The sequence below is a fragment of the Aulonocara stuartgranti genome, assembly GCF_965226115.1.
Source record: "Aulonocara stuartgranti genome assembly, chromosome: 11".
Lineage (NCBI taxonomy): Eukaryota > Metazoa > Chordata > Actinopteri > Cichliformes > Cichlidae > Aulonocara > Aulonocara stuartgranti.
Window position 1 is genome coordinate 27,489,430 of NC_138947.1, and position 19,958 is coordinate 27,509,387.

At 40.1% G+C, this 19,958-nt stretch overlaps 1 long non-coding RNA gene across 1 annotated transcript in view; it reads right to left on the reverse strand.

Moving 5' to 3' along the window:
- Positions 1 to 464: 464 nt before the first annotated feature.
- The window catches only part of LOC309717716, a 51,307-nt gene continuing 31,813 nt past the window's right edge, over positions 465 to 19,958 (reverse strand). Inside the window, exons 2-3 of the long non-coding RNA XR_014279797.1 lie at positions 3,580 to 3,663; positions 465 to 1,032 (exon numbers count right to left, since the gene is read on the reverse strand). This is a non-coding gene — a long non-coding RNA (uncharacterized lncRNA). The remainder of the gene's footprint in view (positions 1,033 to 3,579; positions 3,664 to 19,958) is intronic.

A 19,958-nucleotide genomic window follows, 5' to 3' on the forward strand; every position in this document is an offset into this window, starting at 1 on the left:
AGTGCCAAAAAAATGTTTGTAGTATCTAAATCTAACCACCCAAGACAGGAAAATCTCTTACAAGTGGCTTCCATTTACATTATTGTATATTCAATATGTATTCAATTATACACCAATCTACCATCTTCAATATTACACAACAATAGGCAGCATGTCAAACATCAAGCCTATCTTTTAAGGGAAACTTGGGATAATCAAAAAATAATGTTACAGAAAGAGCAATGATGCTGATGTGCTGTCTCCCCATTGTTACTGTAGCTTCAGCAATAATGACACTAATTTGCAAAAAGGCTACACACAATGTGATCATAAAGTTCTGTGAATCCACTCTTACAATATATCTTTGATGTGTTGTAATGCACATCGAAGCTCCTTCAGGCACTGCAGTTTCATTTTGATCAACATATACAGATGTGAAATATGCACTGAGTCTCCTTCTCTGAATCCAAATGTAAGGGCTGGGTGGGTTTGACACAGACGCTGATGTTTGCTTCCTGCAAAGTTTGAAACTGTGGTTAAATTTCAGTTGCCCTGAAGGGAATAAGGGCGAAAACTTGAAGGGAGAACCAAACCATTTTTATTGCAAATTCTAATATAAAATATATGATATAAAGAAGTCATAAGACAAAACTGATCAAACATTCTCTGCCTACATTCCTAGTGTCCTGTACACATTAAAAAAGAACCACAAAGTAAGGTATATGTACATGGATCCCAGGGTCTGCTTTGAATAATAACATAAGTTACAGATGGACATCAGCAGAGAAAAAAAGAAGAAGTTTTCTTTCCAATCAGTCCCCCGAAGATCAGATTGCTCAACCGTTTGGGCAAGCCTTTAATCCCCCCAAAGAGTCACACAAAAGTACCTCACACAGACTCACACACACAGAAACCCACACTCACACTGATATAGTCTCCCAGGGTTCCTTTGTATCTGCTTTGTGGGTGTTCTGGTCACCCTGACTCATTAGGTATCACAGCCACCCGGGGCTGATGACGACGGCTGACGTGTTCTCTTGTGCGAGAGTGTTTCTGTGGGAGGATACCAAAGATTATCATGTGATGCCAAACAAGGGCGAATTCAGTGAGTCTGTTTCCTTATTGTTGAGATAGCTTTTAAAATAGGAGAGAAATGCCCCTTTGCAGTGTTGTCATGTTAGCATTTTAATTATTTATTGTTTTGATATCTTATATTGTATCTTTCATTATGACAGAAGCAGAATTTGTTCCCATGCTCTGCAAACAACAGCAACAAAATACAACCTCCAAAAATGTTAATTCATTAACACAGAGACCAAATTTCTTCTAATCATTAATCAAGAAGGAGTCTTCCAGAAATTAATCCCAGATTTTGCGGCTTCTGTGACACAATACTGATATTAAGACCCCAATTCCAAGAATTTTAATCAGCTGTGTATAATGCAAATGAAAATATATATTTCATTCACAATAGAACATAGAAAACATATCAACACATCTAAAAAAAGTTGGAATGGCGGCAATAAAAGGCTGGAAAAGTAAATAGTACTAAAAAGAAATGGTTTTTGCAACTAATGTGGTTGCTTGGCAACATGTGTGGGTAATTAAATAGAGCTTGTTAGAGGGGAAGAGTTTCTCAGAAGCTGAGGTTTTACCACTCTGCAACAAAGTGTGGAAAAAATTCCAAATAATGTTCCTGAACATAAAATTTGTAAGCCCTTGAATATTACATGATCTGCAAAACATAATGTCATCAAAAGATTCTGAGAATCTATAGAAATCTCAAGGCAGCGGACAGGACAAGGTCAAAAATCAAGATTTGATATCTATAAACTTCACATGCTCTGGTGGCATTAAAAACATGGGAATCACTGCATGGGCACATTTCCAGAAATGATTGCCTGTGCCACAGTTCACCATGCCATCCACAAATCCAGGTTATAGTTCTGTCATGCAAAGAAGAAGCCAAATGTGAACATAATCCAGAAACACTGCTGTGTTTTCTGGGCTAAAGTTCATTTAAAATGGATTGAGGCAAAGTGGAAAACTATTATGTGGTCAGATGAATTAAAATTTAAAGTTCTCTTTTGGAAAACATGGATGCTGTGTCCTCTAGACTAAAGAGGAAAGGGTCCAGCCAGCTTGTTGTCAGTGCTCAGTTCAAAAGTCTGCATCTCTGAATGTATGGGGGTACATTAGTGTTTGAGAGCTTGCACATCTGGAAAGGGACCATCAGTGCTGAAATGTATATATAGCTTTTAGAGCAACATATGCTTTCATAGAGACATGGAGCATTTTTCAGAAAAGCCCTTGAACACATAATTCTCAACTCCATACTGCATCTATTATAACAGCATACTTTGACATAGAAAAGTTCGGGTGATATCCTGAACCGCTTGCAGTCCATTCCTTTCACCAAATGAAAAATTGGAACATTTTGAAATGAAAAATACAGCAAAGAAGACCCAGGACTGTTGAGCAGCATGAATCTTGTATCAGACATGAATAGAACAACATTTCTCACCCAATAGTCCAGGAGGCTGTTACTGTAAATTAAATATGGGGTTGTATGTGAGAGCAGTAAGACGGAGAACCTGGTGCCAAACATTACTTTTGCGAAACATCCTATTATGTTACCATGCACAGCCTTACAAAGCCACTATAACATGGCTGTAGACTCTTGCTTTAGTGCCCAGTTTGGTTTTGGTGGTTCAGTTTAAATGGTGCAAGCATTCGACTTTGGTCAAGAACAACTTTCCTGAACACCAGTCAGCCAGATTTCAACATTTAGTATGGTCATTCATGCTTTCCTCGAAAGTGTGTTTTGCAAATTTGCATCTATTCAGACCTGTGTGTGGACACTGTATAGGTCACACAATCTCAGGTGAAGCAATTGCATGCATGTGGCCCAAGCATGTGGTGGCACAAGCTTACACAGCAAACCTGCCTCCATTCTTCACTTTGCTAGATAAAACCACTTGTCTGCATTTAGTCTGCCACAGTCAGCATAAGTGGTCATAAAAAACATGGACTGCTTATTACTCTAACATTGCCTTGTCATGTCATCAGCTATGTAGGTCCTTATGAAATCTGATGGCTTCATTTTCATGAGATGTCTTTTGCAAATGGTTTATCCTCAGAAAATAAAAGTCCATGGGAACTTTTTTCCTCCAGCAGAGGAACAGCAGAGCAGTGTGTCCCTCTTTCTCTCTCTCTCACACTATTCTGCATTAACTCCTTTACATTTAAGGACTGGCTTGTGTATATTGTATTCTTGTACAGCACTTTGGTCAACGCTCCTGTTGTAATTAAATGTGCTATATAAATAATTAAACTATTAAACTATTGTGCTGCTATTCTGTTGTTATGGTGGTAATTAGACTTTCTGTGTCTCTAAATAATTTATGTGTTTGCTCTGCAACTCTGCTTTTTTATCTATTCTTCAATTGCCTGCTTTTAGTCATAGGGATTGCACAGATGTTTCGGGTTCCTGCTGCTTTGATTGCTTTGAGGAGTTTAATAAACACTCCCAGTTACACTTCCCTGGGCCATTCATCCAGTCGCTGCCCCTGCCAAGGAAAATATATACCTGTTACTCACCTGCCCACTCTCTACTGAAGCTCTCTCTGTCTCCAGAGAGGCATAGAGCACCTCATATGCCTGCCAGCTGCCTGTCCCGATCACCTGCTCAAGATACAAACAAGTAAGGTCTCAGAGTCAAATCATGAATACTGCTGGATCTTATCAAACTCACCTTCCCATTCTCCTCCTGTTCTTTGGATCTAGTTTGTAGCCAAATATGGCAGAATGATGTGGCCAACCTTTCCACCTTCCTTGAGCAGCTGTCTACCACCAAAATGTTTTGTCACGTCAACATACAAATAGCAGTTTCAATCAATCAGTTATTTCTAAACTGCCTCAGTGCCTCAGTGCCCTGTCTTCAAAACCCCAGTTCATCCACAAATAAAGGAATCTGGTTCTATTACCTCATCACCTCCCTCTGTCTGTGACCCAGCACCCCCATATGTAATTATTTTAGAGGTGAGCAGAGTCACGGTGGGTGTTTTTTGTTGCAATGCTCTTTATTGTTTATTTATTCATCTTGTGCCTTCATAATAACTTCCCACAATATGGGTTTGCTTAAGGATCAGGCTCTCAAGTGGGCTAAGTCTTATTTAATTACCCATACAACTGAGTCATCCACATATGATAAGGGAAGAGGCTAGATGGCGCTTTAATTTATGGCAGAGAAATAAGAGTGTGGTTGAGTTCCCAAATGAACTCTGTGTTCTCATGGCAGGACCGGTGGGGGACATCCACCTCCATTATTCCTTAACCCTTTAAGACCTACCATAGAACCAAGTTCGCCAGAGCTTATATTATATTTTTACATGCTGTGGAGCCATTTTTGGGAGCATTTCAAGTTGCTATACATCAATACAACCATTATAGCCCAAACTTTAATAATATGTCTGCATTAGGTGCATAGTAATTACATAAATTGCAAAAAAGTGCAATAAACTACAAAAAAATTGAAAATCGTTTTTGTTTTTTTAACATATATTTCTAGTTAGAGAAATTTAAGAGGCTTATCCCTCAAAACTGTAAATACAAAAAAGTTACACAAACTAGTTTCCCACCACAGGAAATTTATTTTGAGTGTCTTCATAGTTTTATTTTTGAAATACACCAATTTTTATATACTGCAGGAAAAACGAAAATAAATATTATAGTGCAAATTTGCAAAATAACAGCATATGCATCAAAATAAACTATTTCAAGCAGTGCAATATGAGTCTTAAGCATCCCAGAAATGACACAGAAAGTCATAAAGTCAAACATAACTTTTTAAAACACATAACAAGTAAAACACAAGCTCATAAGGCCCCGATCGTAAAAAACTACATTTCCGCAAAATGACATCACTTCCGGTTTCGGGCAGGTCATGCGGTCATGTGATAGTTCGCGCTGATGGACGTAGGAAGTGTTACAAACAGCTGATGGATCGGCGAAGCGTGTTTCTGGAATATCATGTTTTTGTTGCTGCAAGTGATTTTTATGCAGTTTTTGCAAAGCTATATGTGGAAGGAAACTGTGACCTAGGACAAGCTGATGGCATAAGATGTAAGTACAACTCCTCCAGTTTCATATGCAAAAAAAATTATTGCGCTAGCTTACTTGGTTGCAGAGCTACCGGGATTTAAAAATAGTTACGCAAAACAGAGCGTGCCCGCTCCGATCGGCTGTAAAGGGTTAAATGATAAGCTTAAAGTTGAACTAACTATGTGACTATGGGACAGGGTTAATCAGCTCTGTGAATGAGCAAGATAAAGAAATTTCAAACCCTAGCCTCCTGTCAAATAAAGTTTACTTCAAATTTCCAAAAATTGTTCCTCCCCACTTTAAGGTTTCAGCACCAGTGCTTCGAGGTTCTCACAGAACATCTGGAGGAGTGGATGCAGCTTGGATACTTTTGTCTGGTCAAAGTAGGGGGTTTCGGTGGGCAGATCACTGCTAAATTCACCTCCCTGCATGTTCCTTCCTGTCACCCTAGGATTCAGTCAAGAAAACTTAACTATGGTACATAGCAAAATCACATTGATTACCAAATAGTGCAGCAATTGGGTATTCCTGTTAAACTACTCACTATACCCCTATCAGTTTGCTTCATCATGTCTAGGAACCACCATGAGCATCTGAAATTTTTGTCTTGTTGCTCTGTACTCACCTATAATCTTTGGTTTCCCTTGGCAAAACAAAGTAATCCTCACATCAGTTGAAATGCAAGATGCAGTAAGAGCTGGATTCTGTTTTGCCCTTGTTTACAGTCAGCAGTTCCTCCTGCTTGTGGTGACCCAGAAACTGTTGAACCTAACTCATCTGATCTATCTCTTGTCACCTTGACCTTGCATAGACCATTGTAGGCTAAATCAAATACGAAAAACAAATACCCAGTACATCTAATCACCTCTGTCTTTTAGCATATTGCTACAATCTTTACTAAGTTAGACCTTCAAAGTGCCTATCATTTGGTCCAAATAACAGAAGGAGAGAAGTGGAAGTGTCATGATCGGGGAAACACGCACGGATTATTCTCTTTTTTTTTTTCTTCTTCTTTTTTTTTGCCTGTCCCGTTTGGCTCTTTTGCCATCAGAATTGTTGTCTAAAGGCAAAGAAAGATGCCCAACGGATTTACTTTACCAAATTGACCATCCCAGCTATGCCGTAATGGTCCATTTGATTCACCTTTTATTGTTTATTTTATTTTCACTTACTGAATACGGGACAGACTTGACTGGGGGAAAGAAGGGGAGAAAGAAAGAGGGAAAGAGAAACAGCTGAGAAGAGGGACGGGGGAGAAGGGCACGGATTATTCTCAATAAACAGGCGGGCCCATGTAGCGTGCTGGCTCAAACCCAAACCCAAATGCAGCAAAGACTAGCGATGGGTTGGAAGAGGCTTGCAGTTACTTTAGTAAAACCCGGCATGCTAAAAGCAGTTTTGGAACCGGTATTACGAGTGATCTGCAGGCGGAACCAGGATGGAGAAATGAACAATGCTGGATAACACTTGTGGCACCTGAGGTGAGCGGTTGCTGACAGAGGCAAGGGCTTCGGAGCTCCTTACATGAGGGAAACAATGTCTGAGTAAAGAACAGGTGGCTGGATCTCCCTTTTAAGCCCAAACTCCGTGGTCACCTGACCGGCACCTGACCATCCAGGATGATGGCGATGGAAATCTAAGATGAGAGAGGAGTCCAAGATAAAGCAGGACGGCACCCATGAACGCTCCCCAGGGCCATACGCAGCCCAATCACAATACTGAACCCCTCAGCCCTGATGACGAGAGTCCAGTGTGAGACTGGAAGAGGCCCCAACCAGGTGGCAGAAAGCCTTCAAGAACCTGGCGGTGAATTGGGGCCCCCTATCGAAAACAATGTCCTTGGGGAAATCCATGTAGTCAGATGACGTGTCCCAGTTTTGCCATCAGTTTAGCAGCGGGGAAGCCGGATAAAGAGACCAGGTGTACTGCCTTGGAGAAGCGATCCACGAAAGTGTCGAGACCATCCACTGGCAGAAGACCAGCAAAATCAAGACCAACATGGGACTAAGGACATCTGGGAACAGGGAGGGCCTGAAGGTCGCCAGAAGAAGGTTGGGTGGAGGATTTGGCCCAGACACAGATGTCACAAGCAGAAACAAACTCATGGACGTCCCGACCCATAGAAGGCCGCCAGAAGGCACGTCAAAGAAGTTGGAGGGACCTGTTCTAGATGCCCTGAAAGCGGGGAGGAAAGTGCCCCATGGTCACCTGACCACTGACCACATGTTCTTCCATCTCGTATAGTCAAGGATTGTTTTAATGTAATTGGACCCTGTCTATTGTCTATATTGAACCTCTCCTTGCTTTCTGGTTATGTACCTTCAGTTCTTAAACATGCTTTTATTCAACCCGTTTTAAAGAAAAATAACCTGGATCATAGTGATTTTGCCAACTATAGACCGATTTCCAAGCTTCCTTTCTTGGCTAAAATCCTTGAGAAGGTGGTTCTACTTCAACTGCAGACCTACCTGGACGAGAATAATATAAATGATAAATTCCAATCAGCCTTTAAACAACATCATAGCACTGAATCAGCGCTGCTTCGTGTTTTTAATGATCTTTTACTTATGGCTGATAATGGTCGTCCTTCTGTTTTAGTTCTATTGGATCTTTCATCTGCATTTGATATGGTTGACCATAACATCCTAGTCGCAAGATTAGAGCACTCTGTTGGCATTAAGGGCACTGCCTTGGACTGGTTCAAATCTTACCTCTCCAATCGGCTTTCTTCGGTACATCTGGCCTCATCTTCCTCTTCCCCTGTACCTGTTTGCTGTGGTGTCCCCCAGGGTTCTGTGTTAGGCCCGACCCTTTTCTCACTGTATATGCTTCCTTTAAGCGCTATCTTTGAGAAATACCACATTGCTTTTCACTATTATGCGGATGACATCCAGATTTATTTTGAGTTACATGATGATCTCGCTTTATCTTTAAATAACTTTCGTGAGTGCATGAGTGAGGTCAAGAAATGGCTGTTGGCAAATACTCTTATTCTCAATGAAAAAAAGACTGAAATCATGATTTTTGGCAGTAATGCCCTTCGCGCCAAACTTCAAGATGCCTTTGGCTTTCTTACTAGTTCTTTCTCTGATACTGTCAGGAATCTGGGTGTCTTGTTTGACAGCTCCTTTAAACTTGATAAACAGGTGTCTGCTGTTGTCAGATCTAGTTTTTATCAGCTTCGTCTCATCTCCAGGGCCAGACACTATATCCCGTATAATGACTTAGAAAAGCTCATTCATGCTTTTGTAACGTCAAGACTAGATTACTGTAACTCACTCTATTCTGGTCTCCATGTTACCCTTCTACATAGATTACAGACAGTTCAGAATGCTGCGGCACGTATTCTAACTAAAACCAAGAAGTTTGACCATATTACTCCGGTTCTTGCTGAGCTGCATTGGCTGCCTATCAAATACCGTATTCAATTTAAAATTTTGCTGCTTACTTTTAAAATTATCAATAATACTGCACCAACCTATCTTAAGGAACTTTTAAACCCTTATGTCCCTGCCAGGGCTTTAAGGTCATCCTCGCAGTTATTGTTAGTTCAGCCCAGATCTCGGTTGAAATCTAGAGGCGATCGATCGTTTGCCTTTGCTGCACCTGAGTTATGGAACAGCCTCCCGATTGGCATTCGGGAGTCTGATTCTATTTTTTCTTTTAAAGCACGCCTTAAAACTTATCTTTTTGAACTTGCCTTTTCTACCCGTTAAATGCTGACTGTTAACTGCGACCTATTGCATTAACTTTTTACTATTCCTTCATTCTTGGTGTTCTCTATCATGCGGCACTGGGTCTGCTATAATCTATGTGCTGCAGTCCATTTTATTAGTGGCTTTCTACTGTGAACATTGTCTGCTGTTCTTATTATATTTGATATTAATGCTCTTAACTGTATTATTTTATTTTTTTTTTTGTAAAGCACTTTGGTATGCCTAGGATTTTAATGTTCTCTATAAATAAAGGTTGTTGTTGTTGTTGTTGTACCTGGCAGGAAGACTGCATTTCATACACTTTAGGACACTGTGAGAATCTTCCCATGTCTTTTGGCCTAACTATCATCTCTACTTCTAAGCTTTAATAAATTATGTTTCAAAGGATTTTCTGAACATCTTTGTGCCTGTACTTTTTGATGTCCGTCTTATTTTCTCCAAGGACTTGCAACAGCATGAAAAGTATGCCTGGAAGGCTTTGCAGCTGGTCCTGGAGTACAGATTGTGTGTGAATGCAGAGAAATATGAATTTTACGCTTCTTCGGTATCCTTCCTGTGCTGCATCTTTGAGAGTTGGCAGATCAGGATGGACTCAGAGAAAATGGAAGACATGATCAAATGGCCTATTACAACCACTCAGAAATAGTTACAGTGCTTCCTGAGCTTCAACAAGATCTACAGCCAGGTAGCAGCATCCCTAACTGAACTTACTTCTACACCCAGAGCTAATTGCAGGATCAGCTTCTAGTCTCCAGAAACCATATTATTAACCTCCTGTGGAGGTGGATCCAGGTGAAGAATCTCATTTGCCAGGGTTTGTTATCTGAGCTGGATCCTGGCTCAGGTCCCCCTAACAGCTTGTATGTACCCTGTGTGGTGCAATCACACTAAGAGGCCACTAGGTTCATACTAAGTTCACCTGCCACCCCGGGGTAGGTCGATAAATCTCACTCCTGAAATTTTTGTTCTTATGGTTTTCTCTGGCCAGGAAATATGTTCTAGCCTGTTCCAGCCACCCGCAGGTCTATTACATCTATTCCTAGTTACCCTTGGTCACACATGCCTTTGGATTTTGTTTCTAGTTTACCACCCTCTGAAGATAATACAGTCAAACTCATTGGCAGTGTATCAGAAGTAGTGAATTTCATGGCCCTGCCTAAACTTCCCACAGCTTCCAACAGTCCAACTTATAGTCCAGTGTGTTTTACGTTTGCATGGAATCCCATCAGAAAGAGGAACACTGAGGTTTGGGGAGCTTTTCTGTGAGGCACTAGAAGCCAAATTAGTCTAACTTCTGGTTTTCATCTACAATCCAGTGGTCAGAGAAAGAGAGCAAATTAAGAGCTTGAGGCTGCCTTGTGTTGTGTTGTTTCTTCCAGCTCAGCTACTTGAAACTCACAACTGCCTTTAACTGGGTATTGACATAGTACACTGACCTAGAACCTAGTAGATCTCATTTTGCAGCTCTCTCTGGTTACCAGCCTTCACTGTTTCTACCTCAAGATGGAGAATTGGACGCTCCCTCCATTCAGCATCACCTATGCCGCTGCCCCCATATATGGAAAAATATATGGGGGCAGCCAAAGCGACACTCCTCAGAAAAGCTGACCAGAAATGTCATTTGGCAGACAGACAGAGGACTGTGGTCCCTGTCCATGTCTGAACGTTTGGCTCTTCTCCAGAGACATTTAAAATGTTCTTCCAAGAAACTGTCACCGAAATTTATCAGCCCTTTTTGAAATTGACAAAAATAATCAATAAATTTCCCACTGGTGTCAAGTTGCCTGCTTCCATGATAATTTATCCCACATTCCATATGTCTCACATCAAACCAGTCACTTCCAGCCCTCAAGATACAAACAAGGAAGATTCAGAGTCATTTCTGATTTCTCCTCTCCTGTTCAATAGAGACTCCAGCTCTGTTCCTGTAGAGAAATCTTCCACGTGTGCCACTTGTTTGCAATGTCCCCACCCTCTCTTTATAATAAAAACTGTAAACTTGCTGTTGGACCGCCCTTTGGGTTTGTGGTAAGACATGACATCCAGAGGATAAACTCTCAAGTTTTGGCACAAAGTTGGACAGGATTTTATGAAAGATTCCAATAGAATCTAAAATCTGAACTCAGGACTTCTTGCTGTGAGGTGACAGTGCTAACCAATACAATACCATGCCATGGTTGGTGCAAAATGCCAAAAACACAAAAAATAACATAATTTTTCCTGACATAAGCATAATTCATCAAGTAGATGTTGAATAATAGTTAATCACATTTTATATTTTTAATCCTACATTACAGACTGACTGGTTTCCAGGTCCTTATGACATCACTGTGGGGTTTCAAGGGAGTGTTCACTAAATGCAGTTTATCAGTGCGACTACATCATTAAAGTTATTTATTTAATGATTTTTCTATTGAAATATTACTGGCACAGAATTGTGTGTTTTGAGTCATCCAGTTCACTCGTTTTTAAAAACATTTCTGTCAACATGCAGAGTCACTGCCATCTAGCTCTGCCTCTCAAACCAGTTTTAGGGCATTTAGTATTTCGCTCTGCCAAATGTAATCCCAGTCTCTCTGTTGCTCAATGCTGATGTCTTTGGCATCAAATGCCCGTATAAGAGTTTTGCACCACGGGAGACACAAAGCCTTTTCTTTACAGGACTAGAAGGCAGAATGCAGAATATAAAACTCTGTATATAGAACCAAATCAACTGCATTACAAACACAGTGTTAGATCCAACTCTCCAAGGATGAAATTACCAAACATAAAGTTCCAATTTACTTGGCTGTGGTCCGAATGTTTTTGTGGTACAACTAAAACATTTGTGCTTGCTTCACTGATGAGGTTGACATCTGATTCTAAGTGGCATTACCCAAAGCTGAACCATGGCAGCTATCACATGGTTTTTGTTTTTTCTTTTAAATTTCCGGTGCACATGCAATGTTCTGTTGCAGAGTAAAATGAAGTGTCATTTAGGTCAGCTAATGATTTTGACCTCATTATAATCACAGTTGCTCCCACTCCATTAGCCTATTTGTCAGCACGTTACCACGACAATGATTACTCATTCCTGACTGGCCCGTGCTCTGGATAGGACCTGAGCCCCATCCTGGCGGCAGAACTGTTGAAGGCAAGCTGACAACAGCAGTGAAGTCATGCTGGTTGCAAAGTTTGCTAATTTATCTCTCTCCATTCTCTCTGACACAGTCTTGTTTCCATCTCTTTGGGGGACATTATATTATATTAACTTACATGAATTTTCTGGAAATTTACCATATTCTTTTTACAAAGAATATGGTAAGAAAGCCCTCTAGTTTGGTAATAATAAAAAAAGGATCATATCCAAATGTTCTAAACTGACTGCAAAGTAGAAACAGAGTTAAAAGAAATCAAATGTGCATGACAGCGCTGAAGCTTATCATAACTACCATGTCAGATTCATGGAAAGAAGTCTGAAAGAACACAAGTGGATAAAGATTGAATACACCTTCTTAATCTTCTTCTTCTTCTTTCGGCTCACCCTTTAGAGGGTTGCTACACTGACCAGTATATTCAATTTGGCATCAGGAGATGTCCTTCCTGAACTCTCCCCATTTACACTGGCTTGTGACCCCCATGGCTGGGTTAGGTGGACCAAATGAACACGTGCTTTGTAAATGCAGAGCTGATTAAAACGAATCCACATCATAAAGATCACCAAAAAAACAACATCAACAAAAACCAGCTGCTTTAAAATGAGTCTAACATGTCCGACTGCACTTTAACTGTTTTCTGACTCTGAACTCTCTGCTGTCAAGGCTATCGACAAATAAATGGATGCTCCACCAGGGAGCAGTGATGTCTATGTCAGTTACAGAGTGAACAATCAATGGTGCTCTTCCACTCCTTCCTGTGGTTGCTGTTTGTACATCACATGTCATCCATTTGTTCTGTTTGTATGAGACAGACAACTCAGCTGGATGTGCAGAACCATACCTAAAACATGGAGGTAGAATAATATTAATAAAGAAATCTGTCATTCACACTGTGGCCTCACTCACAATTTGAAAAGCATTGCACCACTTTCATAAATGCCATTCACACTTTCATGGTTTCTTAGTGTCAACATATAGGATTGACTTTTCCTATAGTTTCATAATGCATGTACAGAGAGTCAACCACCTGTTGCAGGGGAGGTTTTAAAGTAGTCACCTTATAACCCCTGTTTTGTTTTTCACTGTTATCTAATTTTATTCAACATCCCAAGGGACTTAAAGTGCCTGTTTCCATCACAAGATCAAATCCTGTGTGCTTGAAAAGCATGCCACATATTAGTGTTGATAGGCTGTAAATAAACCCTCTTCCACAAAGCAGAACACCTGTATCTCAGTAAGCAGCAGGCAGTCAGATAAGGTTTAAAGGTCTTTCTGTCTTCTGCAATGGAACACATGTGATAAAAGGGAGCCACTCTGGGCTGAGAAGAAGCCTGGGATAAGAAATCTATACAAACCAGTAACGGCTGACACCCACCAGCATTCACTGGGCGAAGGTAGATCAAGTGTTCCATTTATGACCACAGTAATATATTAGATGCAGGCATCCAAAATTCAAACCTCTATAATAAGGGTATGTGTTCTTTTGTCACACTTTTACCTCGGAGTAGAATCTGATATGGATCATTTGTGTCTAACAAGCGCTTCTCTTTATCACATCCATGAAAAAAGACATGGGGCTCCACTTGCATGCATGTGTGTCAAAGCGAGTGTGTGGTTGTAGGATAACCATCCTGAACCCTTCTAAAATTACATCACAGACGGAAGTGGATAACAGTCACACGCAGATAGTGGCAGACAACCATTGTGATTTTCTTCCAGTTGGTGATTAGCAGATGCGGAAACTCACATGACGTCGGAGTGTCTTTGCATACACACTTCTGTCTCGTGAGCTCATTTTCCAGTGTAGACTTTTGTCTTTGACTCCTTTCTGGTCAGGATCAGAAGGAAAACTAATGGTGAGCCACCAGATTGGAAACAATGTACACATGTGAGTGCCAGGTCTAACCTTTTACTTGTCCACAGACAAACAGCTTCATGCTTTTGATGCATCCATCACTTCTTGTCAGACCCGATAACGATCATGTAAATTTTCATGCAAATTTCTTCTGACTTGTGTTCATTATCGCTGCTTTTGAATGAGAATTAATACAATAAAAACATGGCTGAATGATGCAGTTGTCTGGGCAGCAAATCTCAAATGCGCGCGCGCGCACACACACACACACACACACACACACACACACACACACACACACACACACACACACACACAGACTCCTTGTTCCCACTGCTTTATTGAGCATCTGGGCTCAATTTCACACATCAAAAACATTGGGAACAGCACAGCCAATGCTGGCCAGCACTGTGTGTACGTACAGTGTAAGCGTTGGACAGCAGTTGTCCCACCGGACAGAGATTTCACTGTTGATATTTTCCTGCTTGTTCATGTATGGAGACTACTGCCAACAATGCCAGGGACAGGAGCTGGCACACGGATATAATGTGGGGAGGTGGGCGGGAGACAGGGGATGGAGGCAGCTTTGTATGATGTGAGCATGTATGTGTGTTCAAGTGCATGTGCTAGAGCTAGAAGGTGTGGAAGTGGGTTTCTAATGCCAAATTTTCAACTCACAATCTCCAACCAGCACAAAGTAACAGAGGAACACACATACACACGCAAATACACATTTACTATGAACAGCTAGGACTGTCTAATTTTATATTTGCAAAGAGAAAGACATATATATAAATATATTAAAAAAAATCATTATTCAAATCCCTCCCCACTCTTCCTTTTTCTCAAGGTTTTATTTTTGTTCATCCCTTTCAAGTTTACCACTACCACCATGGCCATTATTCAGACATCGTCTTCTGTTATCCTGTCAACATCAGTTTCCGTCTTATCCATTTCGCTTTCTCCTTAATGGGCCTTTAATGTTTAAAAGCCTTGTGCAATCAGCTGTGTGTCTCAGAGGGAAAATCCCCTCAAAATGACTGCAGGAACTTCTCCAAAACTAATCACACTTTTAGTCACTCCCTTTCCTTTGCTGTCCCCTTCTACTTGTTTTTGTTCTTTGCTCTCTATCTGCTGTCACCTTTAACTTTATTAAGTGGCATTTTTGGCCACTGTTATGCACTTTAACTGCTGTTCTCATGCTAAAACTGGGTTTTAAAAACGCTGACAGATGCCTAGTAATTTACAGTGCTTTTACAAATGTGCCAAAGGACACAAAATACTATATTTTATCTTACTATCAAATCCCTCTGGCTAACAGGATGGGTTATGTGCAAATTTTGCCTTTACATATATATAGAAAAGCATCCATGCTATAATAATAATGATATATACTTTATTGATCTCCGTGGGGAAATTCCTCCCTGCATTTAACCCATTCACTCAGTGAAGCAGTGGGAAGCCATTGGGCGCCCAGGAAGCAGTGTGTAGGGACGGTATATTGCCCAGGAGTACCTCTTCAGGGAACTTGAACCCCTGACCTTCCAATCATGGGACCACCACTATACCTACTGAGTTATCCCTAAGTACCAGGAGATCAGTGATATTCTAAAAGAAAAGTAGTACAGCTTTACAGAGATTTATGTGCATCATACAGGTTGAATTTGACTGGGAATATGGGGCATGGTTTCCAAATTGGCTGTCCAATCCGAAAACACAAAACAGTTTGAACAAAAGACTCTGTTACTCCAAATCAATACTGTGTAATTTCTTAACCTCTGTATCAGTTACGGTTTGCTAGTACAATCATTTCATAGCAGTTTCTCAAGGTCATACAACATGCATTGCAAACAAATTATAATTTGATTTGGACCTAATATTTGCCCCACTAACTGTGACAAAAAAAAAAATGGGGTGAAACTGATAGAAAATAAAATAAAAAATAAGATAATAAATTCCAAGAAAAGTCAAACCACATAGTTTGTTCTCCTTTTTCTTCTTCGTCTTTTTATATTTTTATTTATTTATTTATTTTACATTTTTATGCTTGCTCAATGCATATTGAATTATTTGTTGGATTATGCTGCACAGCTAAGTGATGAGACTGCTTGACATCATAGGCAATGATATGTGTTCACTGAGCAATACATTTTAAGTCCTCAGCCAAGGAAAGTTAAAAAAAAAACAAAAAACTCCTCTAGTTGTGACTGCACAGGTTAAACACCGAAAAATCAAATGTTCATAAAAGTCATTTGACTTTTAACAGGCTGAAGTTACAGAAAGTAACAAAAGTTAAAATGATAAAAGTAGCAGATGGACCTGAGGAGGAGCTGTTTCCTTGAACATCACAACCAGAAACCTAGAAAAAAAAACAGATAATGCTCTGCAGGCTAAAGCACGCACACGTGAACATGTGAAAGGGTTCTCCAACCTGGAAGCTCTATTATCCATGAACACGATGACACTTTGGTGTGTATGAAAACCATTTTCATCTTTAGAGAAAAAGGAAGTAATCACTGGAAAATTGCAGTCATGAAATTAAAGGAGGGATCTACAGGATAAGGCTGTAGTCAGACAGAGCCATACGTTTTCACTTTTTTTCACCTGACTGATGTCAGCTTAGTTCCCGAAATACTGGACCTAATGATATAATTTTGGGTAGGCGCCTTTAGGGTAAAGCTTGTTTTCAGATTGCTATTCAGTTTGAGGAGAAGGTCCACAACACTGCTCTTCAGTCAGTGTAATTTCACTCTATAATAGTAATGGCAATATCCCCTTTGTTGCTGATCAGTACAGTCCAGAGTTAGAGTGAGTAAAGTTGAGTGGATCCTTAGTTCACAGTAGCTTAATGTACTGAGATATGAATGCATTTTTGTGATTTTCTTTGAAAACTTATCTTGCAAATGTATGTATCATCATTTCTTCCCTCTCACTTTATGAAAGATTTGAGTGGAATTAAAAAAATTTCTTGCTGTTCTCTTCCAGTGTTTTACTTGGTCCTGAGTTTATCACGGACACCAGTCGTCTGGCTCACTTGTACAGTGAACAGTTGTGTCTGTGTCACTGAAAGAGCTGAACACACTTAACAATTAGCTCAGTGGAGTAGCGGCTACTCACTATCTCATGTCTCGCACAGCAAGATATGGCAATGCTGTGTATGTGCTTGAGTTTCGCTCCCAGGGTGGTTATCAGGGGATGTAGGTGGAAGAAACTGCTGCGGTGACCCTCAGCAGATATACCACTTGACTGCAAAGGAGACAAAATTGGACAATGCGTTTTGTGAGTGAGTGTACAAGATGTATGTATGTGTGGGCTGGCACTAGAGTGACAGGGTTATTTCTGTTGGCACACAGTAATTAGCTTTAGGAAGACTCACCCTTGTTCCAAACACTGAAACCTACTGTGTCTGGAAACTTTCAAAAGTTTGGCCATTTATGTGTCCTCCAATGGGCCTCAACACAACCCTGTCTCTTATAGTTATAGAATATTCATAACATACTTCATACCGTGTACATTATAACAAACCATAATAGACCCATTTCTGTAATATACTTACATATCTATATTATTGCTAATATATATTGTAATATATCTATATCATGGCTAAAGCACTTCTGGATGGATGCAAACTGCCTGTGCAATGACAATAAAGTTGAATTCTATTCTATTCTGTCTCAGGGTCTCTATGTAAAGTTTTTCTTTTACACATTCTTTAGCTTTTTGTATGCACTGTAAAGAAAAACAACTTTGAAATTTGGTGGAAATGAAAGTGAAATTTATGGATTTTCCTGCAGTCAAAAACCAACCAAACTGCAAACACCAGAAAATATACTGTCAACTTGCTACTGACTGACTATTGATTGCCTTTAATTAAAAATATCTATTTTTTCTCCATATTTAGAAAGACTTATTGTTACATCCCCCAGGAGGATGTCTCTTCTCCCTATTAACCCTTTGTTTTGTCCAGGCTCCACCTCCTCTGTCCTGATTGGATGTTGCGCAGAGTCCGGCTAATTGGTAATCAGCAGAGCACTATTTAAGGCCTGTGGAGCTGTGCTTCTGTGCCCTCTGGCCATTTTGGTTGCCATACTTGTGCAGGCTTGCATGCCTTTGTATTTTGTGTGAGCATTGTTGTTTCATGTTCAGACTGCTTGTAGGGGAGAGCTTCCTTTTGTTTTGACACCCTGTTTTTTCCTGTTTATGTGTTGTTAGGTAGGTTATGGTTATAGGTTGTATATTTTGTTTCTTTGGAGTTAGGTAAGTTTCTTTTATTTCAACATCAGGGATGTTTTGTTTGTTATGTTGGCCTTGGCTCTCCCTGACGTTATACCTCAGTCTGATCCCATCACCAGTATTAAATAAACCTTCTAAAATTACTATCTTGCCTCCTCCTTCTCTATCCACCTTTATGTTCGTCCCTTCAACCCCCTAGACTAGCCAGGGGACGTAACACTTATCATATTAATCTGGGGTTCCACTTGCAACACTTAAATACTTAAATAAATAAATGTCATGGCTTTGTGTGAGTGCCCCTTTCTTCCTCTTACCCAGTTCAGGGTTGCAGTTAGGCTGAAGCCTATCCCAGCTCTGTGACAGTGCGAGAGGTGGGGTATATCCAAGATAATCTATCACAGAGCCAACGCAGACAGACACAGCCAATCGCATCTACAGCTAATTCAAAGTAAACAATTAACCTAACATGTGTCTGTGTAAGTTCTCAGTCATCCAGGTCATGCTAGTCTCAGTTTTTTAAAAACATGGCATCTCATTTCATTGTTATGCAGATGACTAACAAATTTACCTGCCACGGGAATGTAAATCTATGAGTCCTCTGAAGGTTTTACTACATTATTTGGAGGATGTTAAGTTAGAGCATGGATGGCTTTCTTTCTTTCATTTCTTTCATGGATGGACTCTCCACCATTTGACCTTAGAACTGAAGAAGCTTCTCGGATGAGAGGTGAAACGTCTTCAAGTAACTTAAAGAAGTCCAGACGCTTTTCTTTGCAAGCTCCTTTGACTACGATGACCTGGATGACTGAGAACCTTCACAGACATGGATGGCTTGAAACTTCCTTAATTTAAATGAACAGAGGTCATTGTGTTTGGTCTCTGTGACCTCTATGATGTCAACCCTTTAGAGATTTATAAAGAACCCTTTCTTGAGGAACTTGGGAGTGATTTTTGACAGTAATCTAACTTTTGATAAACAGATCAATGCTGTAATCAAATCTAGTTTCTTTCATCTCTGGCTTTTTGTAAAAGTGGAGCCATTTCTCTGTTTCAGAGACACAAGAGAGCTATCCATCACTTCATTTTTTCTAGGCTCGACTTTTGTAATAGTCTTTATTCAGGTTACTAACTGGCACATGTAGGCCACATATCTTCCATACTAGCATCCTTCGATGGCTTCCCGTCAGGTTTTGAATCGACTGTAAGATTTTATTATTTTTTAAGGAATTGCCCAGGTTAGCACCCTCATACCTTTCTGATCTTTTGAACTGGTACATTCCCTCAAGATCACTGATCAAATGCTCCTAGCTGTCCCGAGATCCAGATTAAAGCACAGAGGAGATAATGCCTTTGCTGTAACTTCTCCTAAACTGTGGAACAAATTGTCTCTTCACACCAGGACTTGCCCCACATTAGACACTTTTAAACCCTGTTTGAAAACCTACTTTTAATCCTTGGCTTTTAAATGAGAATAAGCTCTGACTACTTTTATTTGGGTTATTTCTTCCTCAAATTTTCTCATTTTATGCTTCCTCTTAAATTGTACCACGTCTTCCGATGTTTTTATCTCTTTTGATTACTGGAAATGTAAAACGTTTTGGTGTGTTTGTGGTATATAAATAAATCTGACTTTGACTTTAAGAGCTTGAAAAACGAAGGCAGTGAAGAAACTTCTTGGACGAGAGGTGAAAATAAACGTCTTCACAACGTCTATTTGCCTTCTTTGGCCAAGCTCTTAAAAGTAACACGCATGTCTTCGTACTGTGAGAGGAAGCCAGGATACCTGGAGAGAACACAAAGTCCAACAGAAATGTCTGGAGTTTCTGTAAAAGAAAAAAACAAAGAAAAAAAAACGGTGAAAGTTCCTGAATGTCTGCCTAATGTGGTATTTTGTAATGCTGCTTTTATGTGTGCAATTATGGCAATGAGTAACAA